This window comes from Cupressus sempervirens, chromosome 4 (assembly GCF_028749045.1).
Source record: "Cupressus sempervirens isolate cs-2001-9-10 chromosome 4, ASM2874904v1, whole genome shotgun sequence".
NCBI lineage: Eukaryota > Viridiplantae > Streptophyta > Pinopsida > Cupressales > Cupressaceae > Cupressus > Cupressus sempervirens.
This window is the reverse complement of record NC_143121.1, coordinates 781485639-781494769: the sequence shown is the minus strand read 5'-3', so window position 1 is coordinate 781494769 and position 9131 is coordinate 781485639. Positions and strand designations below refer to the sequence as shown.

General features: G+C 28.2%; 1 pseudogene; it reads right to left on the bottom strand.

The window, feature by feature from the left end:
* Positions 1-5399: 5399 nt before the first annotated feature.
* On the bottom strand, positions 5400-7599 carry LOC149563730 (GDSL esterase/lipase APG-like; annotated as a pseudogene).
* Positions 7600-9131: the final 1532 nt, after the last annotated feature.

Below are 9131 nucleotides of genomic sequence, written 5' to 3'. Positions count from 1 at the left end.
ACATATTTCTATTCAAAACCTTAAAATTTTCTATAAGAAAATGTAAATTTTAACAAAGTTGAAACACATTGGACCCACCAGTATGAGGTGCATATTCCTACTAATAATTAAACATGATAAAATACCAAGGACCCCTCATCTATATTAATTCAAATTAATAGTAGATTTAAAATTTGGTGGAACCCCAAACTAAATATTCATATGCAATGGCAATTGATCACATCAAGAGTGTGGAATATCGTAGTTTGATTCCAAAATATGATACATTAATATACAACACAATTTAAAATCTAGAAGAAAAATTGCCAAAACTTAAGTTTTCATTTTAATGATAATACTAAATGAAAAATGGTACATAAGATTGTAAATATTTATTTTTCAAACCAATTTTTTTAAGACACTCCTTGATGTATCAATGAGATGATTGAGTGTCAAAGGAGTTAAAAAGTAATTAATCAAATTATTGAGGGATTAATTTTCTACCATATCCGCCACTACAATATTATCCACACTATATGTAGAAATAGTGCATTTACAAAAAAATAATTTTTAAATACTTTTGGTATTAAATAATGATATTTTTTGGACTAGGTATTAAATATTATTTGGAGGATTCACAAGTACTCTTTTCAGTATAAATAAACCTCAAGAGTTTGGTTTTTCTTTATGACAAAAAGGTGAAGGTCAATACTTTATTGATATGCATAAACAATCTATTTTCTCCTCACAAGCATTACATGAATACCCTATAAATACTTAGAGAATTTTTTACTCTTTTAACCAACATATTAGTTGTATTTGAAAAAGTTACCAATGAAACCATTTACTCAACCTTGGAAACAACTCTTCCAAAATATCTTTCTATTGTATTTTGATAACCTTATATTTTAATAATGGATTCCCTACTAGACCTACAAGCTCCTCATTCTTTTTTATGATTTGTTCCTCTTCTAGTAAATTTTTTTCCTCTCCATCTCTTCCTTTAGTGTTAGATTTTATTTTTAATATGTTTCTCTTAGCTACCTTAATGTTGTTGGACCAAACTACACTAGCATGAACAACCAAGCAAAACCATGAGTAGAGAATTCAAATAACTAAGGAAGTGGCCCAATGTTTTCCCATTGATTGGAAAATTATTACAAGAGGTTTTAAGTGTTGCAAGGGAAACCATTGGTTGAATGACACAGTGGTCTTGCCAAAGAAAAGGGGACATGCATGGAAGTTTGATGGTCGTGACCTAGTCATGATCATTGATGTAAAGAAATTGAAGAAGGTCTAAAAGCAATTTGAGATGTAGATAGAGAGAAGTGATAGATGAATATATATATAAGGACTTAGGTCTATAAGTAGACTTATAGATGGACATGCATGCCTACATGTATAGGTACCTATAGATAAATAGTCACATGTGTCTTATGACTATGCTTACTATGTGAGTCTTATTTACATAATTTGAGCAATATTATTTTAGGGTTTCAACTTACAAATAGAATGAGTAATTTAAGGACACTTAGACTTCATTTTAAAAGTTTTCATCATTGTTATTATTATTTTTGTAACTTTGTTGAGAAAACATCTATGTGGGTAGATTAGAGTAGATATGAATAGAGTGTAACAACTAACTAGTGTACAAGCATGAGAAGGAGGACATTACTAAGAAATTTCACCAATATAAGCCATATTGGAGGAAGGAGATAAGACTTTCTTCAAATATTTTTCATAGAGCATCTACTAGTAAAGGTGTGCCAAACATTCAAATCTTTCTTTAGTTTTATTTCTTACTATTGCAACTACAATGAGCTTTTGATAGCGAGAACTTGTAATAGGTCTTCAAAATCTTCAAGTGAGGTATCTCTATAGAAAAAATGAAAATCCTATAGCAAGGTAGCCTTCACAAACTATTGCAATCCTAACATATTATATGCATTGAACAAATATAAACCTTTAACATGGCACTCTTTTCCTTACAAAAAAATGCTAATGAATATTAATCCCATCATGGTTTTCAACCTCATACTAGGGATTTTCGCGTAAAAATATCTATTTCATTGATGTGTGCATCCTTCTATAATCTTGTGTGATTTTACTCGATGTCTTTTATAGTACTCTAACAATAAAAGTGTTAGTAACAAGGGGTGTGTTAAACTAGCTTTATTAACCAATAGAATTTGTAGAATTAGGCATGTTGATTCACCCCCACCCTGCTCTCATTATTGGTTGGGGCAAAAAATTGGTATCATAGCTCAGACCCTAACAATACAAACCTGATAGCCTAATAACACTCGTGTTCATCTCCTTGAATATGTAACTTCACCATTCCAAATTTTTCTTCTTAATCATGATCATAGATTTCAAATTCAATGATGTAAGTCACTCAAAAAATAGTTATACCTTGAATTTTGTGCTCATCATCATTCTTTTAAATCTCCTTTGTCAAATCTTCATTACATTTTCCCAATCATACATCTCATAACTAACTTTGAATTTATCATTTGAACTTCTCAAACATTCCTAATTTTCATGAAATTTCAACCTCAATTTAATTCTAATTTACTCAAGAAATACATTATTAGATTGATAGTAAAATTAATTAGTTAATGGTAAACTTTGACAACTATTCTCTGCAAGGTGCTCGATGATAACTATAATAGCTCAATTAATACTATATTTGTTCTTTTACTAATCTTGTGTATACATGATCTTCATCACTTAGTATCAACATTAAATGATTGTAAAATAATCAAATTAACATTGTATTATCATACTTTTACTCATTCAAGTACCCATTTAAGGCCATACTTATCATCACTTTCATCATTGTACTTTCTTCAAATCCTATTCATCAATCAAATAATTTGGTACTCTATTGAATCAACATAATTCCTAACCAAATAGGGCTTGACATCAATGACAACATAACAACTATCATGACTCTTTTACATACAATAACAACATTATTAGTTGGGGCTAATAGGTGTTGATAGACTGAAAGACACCATCAAAAGATAAATAAGCACGAGAAGAAGAGAAAATAAGAAATCCAAAAAGCTACTTGAGAATGATACAGTCTTGCATTGAGATTTCATATATAGATCTATAGATTATACTGGATTATTTCCAAATCTACATCTTTGGCCCTACCTCTTATTCTATCTTATCCAAATGTATTCATAAAAACAAAAAAATTATTGCATACTCCTTTGTGCTAACTCTTTAGTTTGGTTTGAATTTAGACCAATTAGACCAATTTAATTATTCTTTAATAAATGCTGAAAGGAACAAATTTTGTTCTCAATTTGTATTTTTAGATTAGTGGCCCCATTGCATAACTCTTAACTATTTTATCATAATTAATTATAAATTAAATAATAGGTCCTATTGAAAAAGCATAACAAATATGTTAAATAATGTTATATAAGGCTAAATGTTTGCTTCTAATTAAAATCTTTGATAAATCAATGTATAATGGAAGGGAAAACCTTAGAATCTCTCAAGAAGGAGATAGATCTCTAAATTGCTACTTGGATTCCATAAGAAGTGTAGTATGTGGGCCTATAAGAACATGCATAAACATAGGCATAAAGAGTCGTTAGGTTTTCTTTCGTAAACCTTGAAAACTTAGTGCCTGGTTATATTATGTGTAATGATCTATAATTTTTTTATGAAGACACTTTAATTGAAGCAAGCAATAATAGTAATAGTTTTGTGTATACTTTCATGTGCTCTAAAAACATTAATTACAATTGTTTTAAATTGTCTAGAAATTTCTTTATGAAGACACTATAATTGAAGCAAGAAATAATAGTTATAGTTTTGTGTATACTTTCATGTGCTCTAAAAGTATTAGTTACAATTGTTTTAAATTGTAGAGAAATTTCTAAGTTTTGGGGGAATATTGGAAGCTAACTTTGAGTGTTAAGGACACGTTTTGATTTTTCTAAGTTAAGAGAGAGAGGGGTTTAATCTCATAATAGAAGAATTAACAAATATCAATAAAAACAAAAATATTTATTTATTTATATTGGTTATAAAACAAAAATGAATATCATCACAAAATAGTTGTGATTAGCAATGTTGTTTTTTTAAATGGTCTATTGGCGATTATCAAGGTATGTGTGATTCATCAAATGGAAGCTAAAATAGAAATACATGCATTAACTCAATTTATATTTGAAAATATTGTTAAGTTCTTATTGCTAATTGATGAATTTTAATAAAATTGAAAAAAGTTAAATTATAATTAAACTCTTTTGATTCATTTTACTTTTAGTGAAAACAATATAGACAAAATTTTATAGTTGCTATATTTTTTCACAATTTTTTTAATATAATTACATTAATTTTGTTGTGTTGAGTATTTGATTGAATTATATTTTTATAGATATGTAGTAAATGACTTTGAAATTAAATTATTACAAAAGAAACATCATAAAATAGTTTGGCAACTAAAATTCACATTTAAATAGCAATAAAGATTTAAAATATTTTAGACTAAAACTTAACAAATGTATATATATATATATATATATGTATATATATGTATGTATATATATATATATATATGTATGTATGTATGTATATATGTATATATGTATGTATATATGTATGTATGTATATATGTATATATACATATATACATATATACATACATATATACATATATATATATGTATATACATACATATATATACATATATATATACATATATATATATACATACATATATATACATATATATATACATATATATATATATATACATATATATATACATACATATATATATATATACATATACACACACACACACACACATATATATACATATACATGTATATATATATATATACATATACATATATATATATATATATACATATATATATACATATATACATATATACATATATATATACATATATACATATATATATACATATATACATACATATATACATATATACATATATACATATATATATACATATATATATATATATATATATATATATATATATATATATATATATATATATATATATATATATATATATATATATATATATATATATATATATATATATATATATATATATGATAGTTAATTCTTTATAACACATCTCGTCATTTTAAAATCTAAACCTTATTAAATTTTAAAAATAAAAATAAAATAAAATTCATCCTAATATTTGTAGTACACTCTCATATCTCTAATTTTCGTGTTAGAAGATCTCAAATTAGTTACAATTACTATAACAAAACGCTTTTAAGAAACATAACAAATCTCTTCCGCCCTTGAACAAAACATATAGTTTACTAAACCCTTAATTCAATGTATTCTACAGTAATGCAGGCCCCACTCAGTTATATTTACATCAATTTCTCTGGATTGGTGAGATTAATAAAGGGAGAGAAGTTGCTTGATCAAGTCATCAGCAATAATTTGATAACATTCTGTTGTTGGATGATAACTATCCCAGAACACGTACTTTGATGGATCAGGACAAATTATTGTGTTAGGATTGCACAATATAGCTGTCTCCAATAAACCACTTCCACAGCAACCTTTCCTGGTCTCTAGAAAACCTGCCAAAAAGAGACAAACCCCAAAATTCATTTAATTCTCTTGAACAAACATTCCTTTCAATATTTCTACCCACATTGATTAATATAAATAGACATTTCTGACAGAAATAGATTTCTATTGATTAAAACACTGCGACTGATATTTAGGAAATAGAATTTAAGGCTTACCATACTTAGTTGGAGATATAGCGATGTCTAAGAATTTATCATATACATCGAGATAAGCAATAAGAAGACCAGGATAATTGGGTCTTATTTTCTCTATCAAAGCTTTGATCTTTGAATTGAAGGAGCTCGCCACCTCATTAAACTCCTCAACACATGCATTTTCTACAATGTTGTGGACAGTAATTTAAAAAGGCAAACAACCAAAAGGAGGAATCCCAACAATGCCAATTTTAGTTGCCCCCTCGCTGGAAACATTCTGATCACAAAGAAAGAACTAAGTTTATAAATACCTCCAAGAATATTGAAAATTTGAAAAGAAACTATAGTTGTATAGGATAAAGCTTTTACCTTTATAAATTCAGTTAGGGACTTTAGAAGCAGATCTTGAAACTGTTCAACGGTATACTTTTTTCTGATTAGGGGATTTATGAAATAATTATTGACAAAGTCATTAGTTCCTGAGCTTATAGCAAATAATGCTTGAGATCTAGTCTTGTTGGCAGTTTCAAGGCCAAATTGCTCTATAAGCCGTGCTTTGTAGATCTTGAAATTCTCCACTTGTTTCTCTAGTGTTAACAGATTCTTCAAGTACAAAACATCAGAGCTAAATCTATGGCCTCTCGTTACTGTAAATCTTAAAAACTCAAAACATCAGAAGAATAAACAAAATAAACAATGAAGAATGAGAAGTGCTAACCAAAGCAATCGAAGTAGTGTCTGCATATCCTGAAGCAGATGAACCAAAACTGGCACCTGTCAGCAGCTTTTCTCCTCCAAATTCGGGGTCCAAAGATGCAGGAAGCAAATCAGGAAGTCCCAACAATTGAGCTGTTTAATAATTTGCAATTCATATATATATATAGATGATAAGAAATTTTTCTAATATATATTGTTGTTTCTGAATTAAATTGTGTTTTATTTTTCTGACAATGTTTTGGATTATAAGTAGTATGATAGAGAATGAAAGATATTAAAATATATTATGTGTTCTATTATCAGGATGGTAGAGAGTCAAATGAATCAAAATACATAATTTTTTTTTATTCTTTAGTTTCTATCATCCTGATAATGAATCACTTAGTGTGATCTAAAACTTTGATTGGAAAAATGCTTCAACACAATTTAATTCATAAACTCTATTAACAAAAAAATAAATGTTCATATGAGTAATGAAAGTGAATGAATTATGAGATATACAATTAAAGTTTCTATTGGTAGGATAAGAGAGAGTCTAAGGAATAAATAATGATGCCCAACAATAATTCAAACAATTTAAACACCATTTAAGTCAAAAAGAAGTTATTTGGAGAACAAGTGTTTATATCAATAGTGCACTTGAATGAATTGGAGAATCCTAAGATAGAAATTAATCATTTTTGAAACAATGTTTTAAATCATATTCTATTATCTGATATAATCTGATATAATCATTGGTAGCCAATAACGAAAATAAAATAGACCAATTCTATTATTGTCTTAACAATCACATTAACTTTATAAGTTTAAACAAAAATATTTGATTCATAAATAGCATTAACTAAGAGTAAAATGAATGGAGGATGAGGCATAGGATCAGAATTACATAGTTGGTCGGTAACTAATTTTCCATTTGTGAATCTTCCAGTGGGTTGACCGTTTGGGAAATCTCTTCCGTAGGGAGGGAAGTCAGATTTGACAAGGGTCACTAGAAAATTGTTGTTACCAGGATCAATGGTGGAATCTCCAAACACATACAACGCTGAAACGAGAGGTTTCCTTTGTCCTTGTGCCTGAGGAACACACAACGTAAGGAGGAAAAAACATAGAATAGAAATGTTCAAGCCATGAATACAATAGCCTTCCATTATCATAAAGAATTATGAAAGGCTTGTGCATAAACACTCAGGTCTTTGAATTACATTATATATATAAGCGAGATTCTTTAAACTAATAACAAGTTTATCATCAGTGAATTTTAATTGGGTAACGTGGCCAAAACTCCTTTCGAAGATTTGTAAAGAGTTTAGCAGCTGTATTCTTTTTAAGTTGTTAAACTACTGTGCTTTATCATCTATTACGTGGAAACAAGTTTGGTAAGTTATCATAGCAAATAAAATTGTCACATCTTTAATTCTTTGAGACGAATGCCCATGTCAAGTCACGAAACCTACCACTGGAATGTCTGTGTTAATTTACGTAGCCTGGCACTTTCAATGGTCTTTGTTGCTCTCCACTTAATTCAAACGAATTACGTTTCAACATTATTAGTTTCTCAAACCTATCTTCAACTACTATTTTTTCTAAAGTTTAATATTACTATTATTTAAGTTTTAAATTTAATAGGGTAGTGTACTAGTTATTAATTTCAATTAGAGAATACAAATTTAGGTTGTCTAGTTGTAAAGAACTTGTAATATTAATATTAAAAGAGAGGTCACAAGGTCAATCTCTAATAGAGAATACAATTTAAGGTGGTCTAGTTGTAAAGAACTTGTAATCTTAAAAGAAAGATCGCATGGTCAATTTTATATAGAGAATACAATTTAAGGTGCTCTAGTTGTTAAAAACTTTTAATCTTAAAAGAATGGTCACACAATCTAATTTCACTTAGAGGATAGAGTATGTAAGCTTAGGAACACTTAACACAAAGAGTTATAGGAGTTGATATCTTGTTTTATAATGAAAAAATTAGATAAAATTTTTGCTAGAGCTAAGGAGAAGGGCTTAACTATTTGAAAGAATTTGTTTCATCAATTAGGTGATGAAGGTAATCTACTATTGAAGACATTCTTGACATGTTGGAATCTAATAAAAACCTAACTATCTTTGGTTGTGATATCAAGTGTCTATCCACTCTTATGAAAGATGAAAGAGAGCATTTTGTAGATTGGTGACATGAAGAAAGTGAAAATGCTAGTATTCAACGGGACTGGTGGAGAAGTGTAAAATGAAGACAATGCAAGAATGTGATGGATGGATAAGAAAATCAAGAGGATTCAGTTGATGAGGTAGATGTAATGTTTATTTCTTTCTCAATTGTTTTTATTTCTTTTCCAATTTTTGATGCAGTTTAAAAGAGCTTGACAAGTATAATGATGTTTTATTTTCATTAAATCTTCTTCATTGTAATTCAAAAGGTCAAATGTGTGTGTCTGTGCGCTCACACGTGCGCGTGTGTGCATGTGTACCTTTTTTAGGCAAATTTATAATCTGGTAGAGAAGCTTTATTGATCAATATATATCTAATTGGAAACTATTATCTTCCTATTAGTCGACGTATGCTAAATAGACAAGGAAGGAGTAATAATGCCACTTAGACTATTTGTTCCATCACTCAACTCAAGTGATCTTCTTCTTTTTCTATTTTTTGAGAGTTTGAGGTTGTTGATAGAGCACC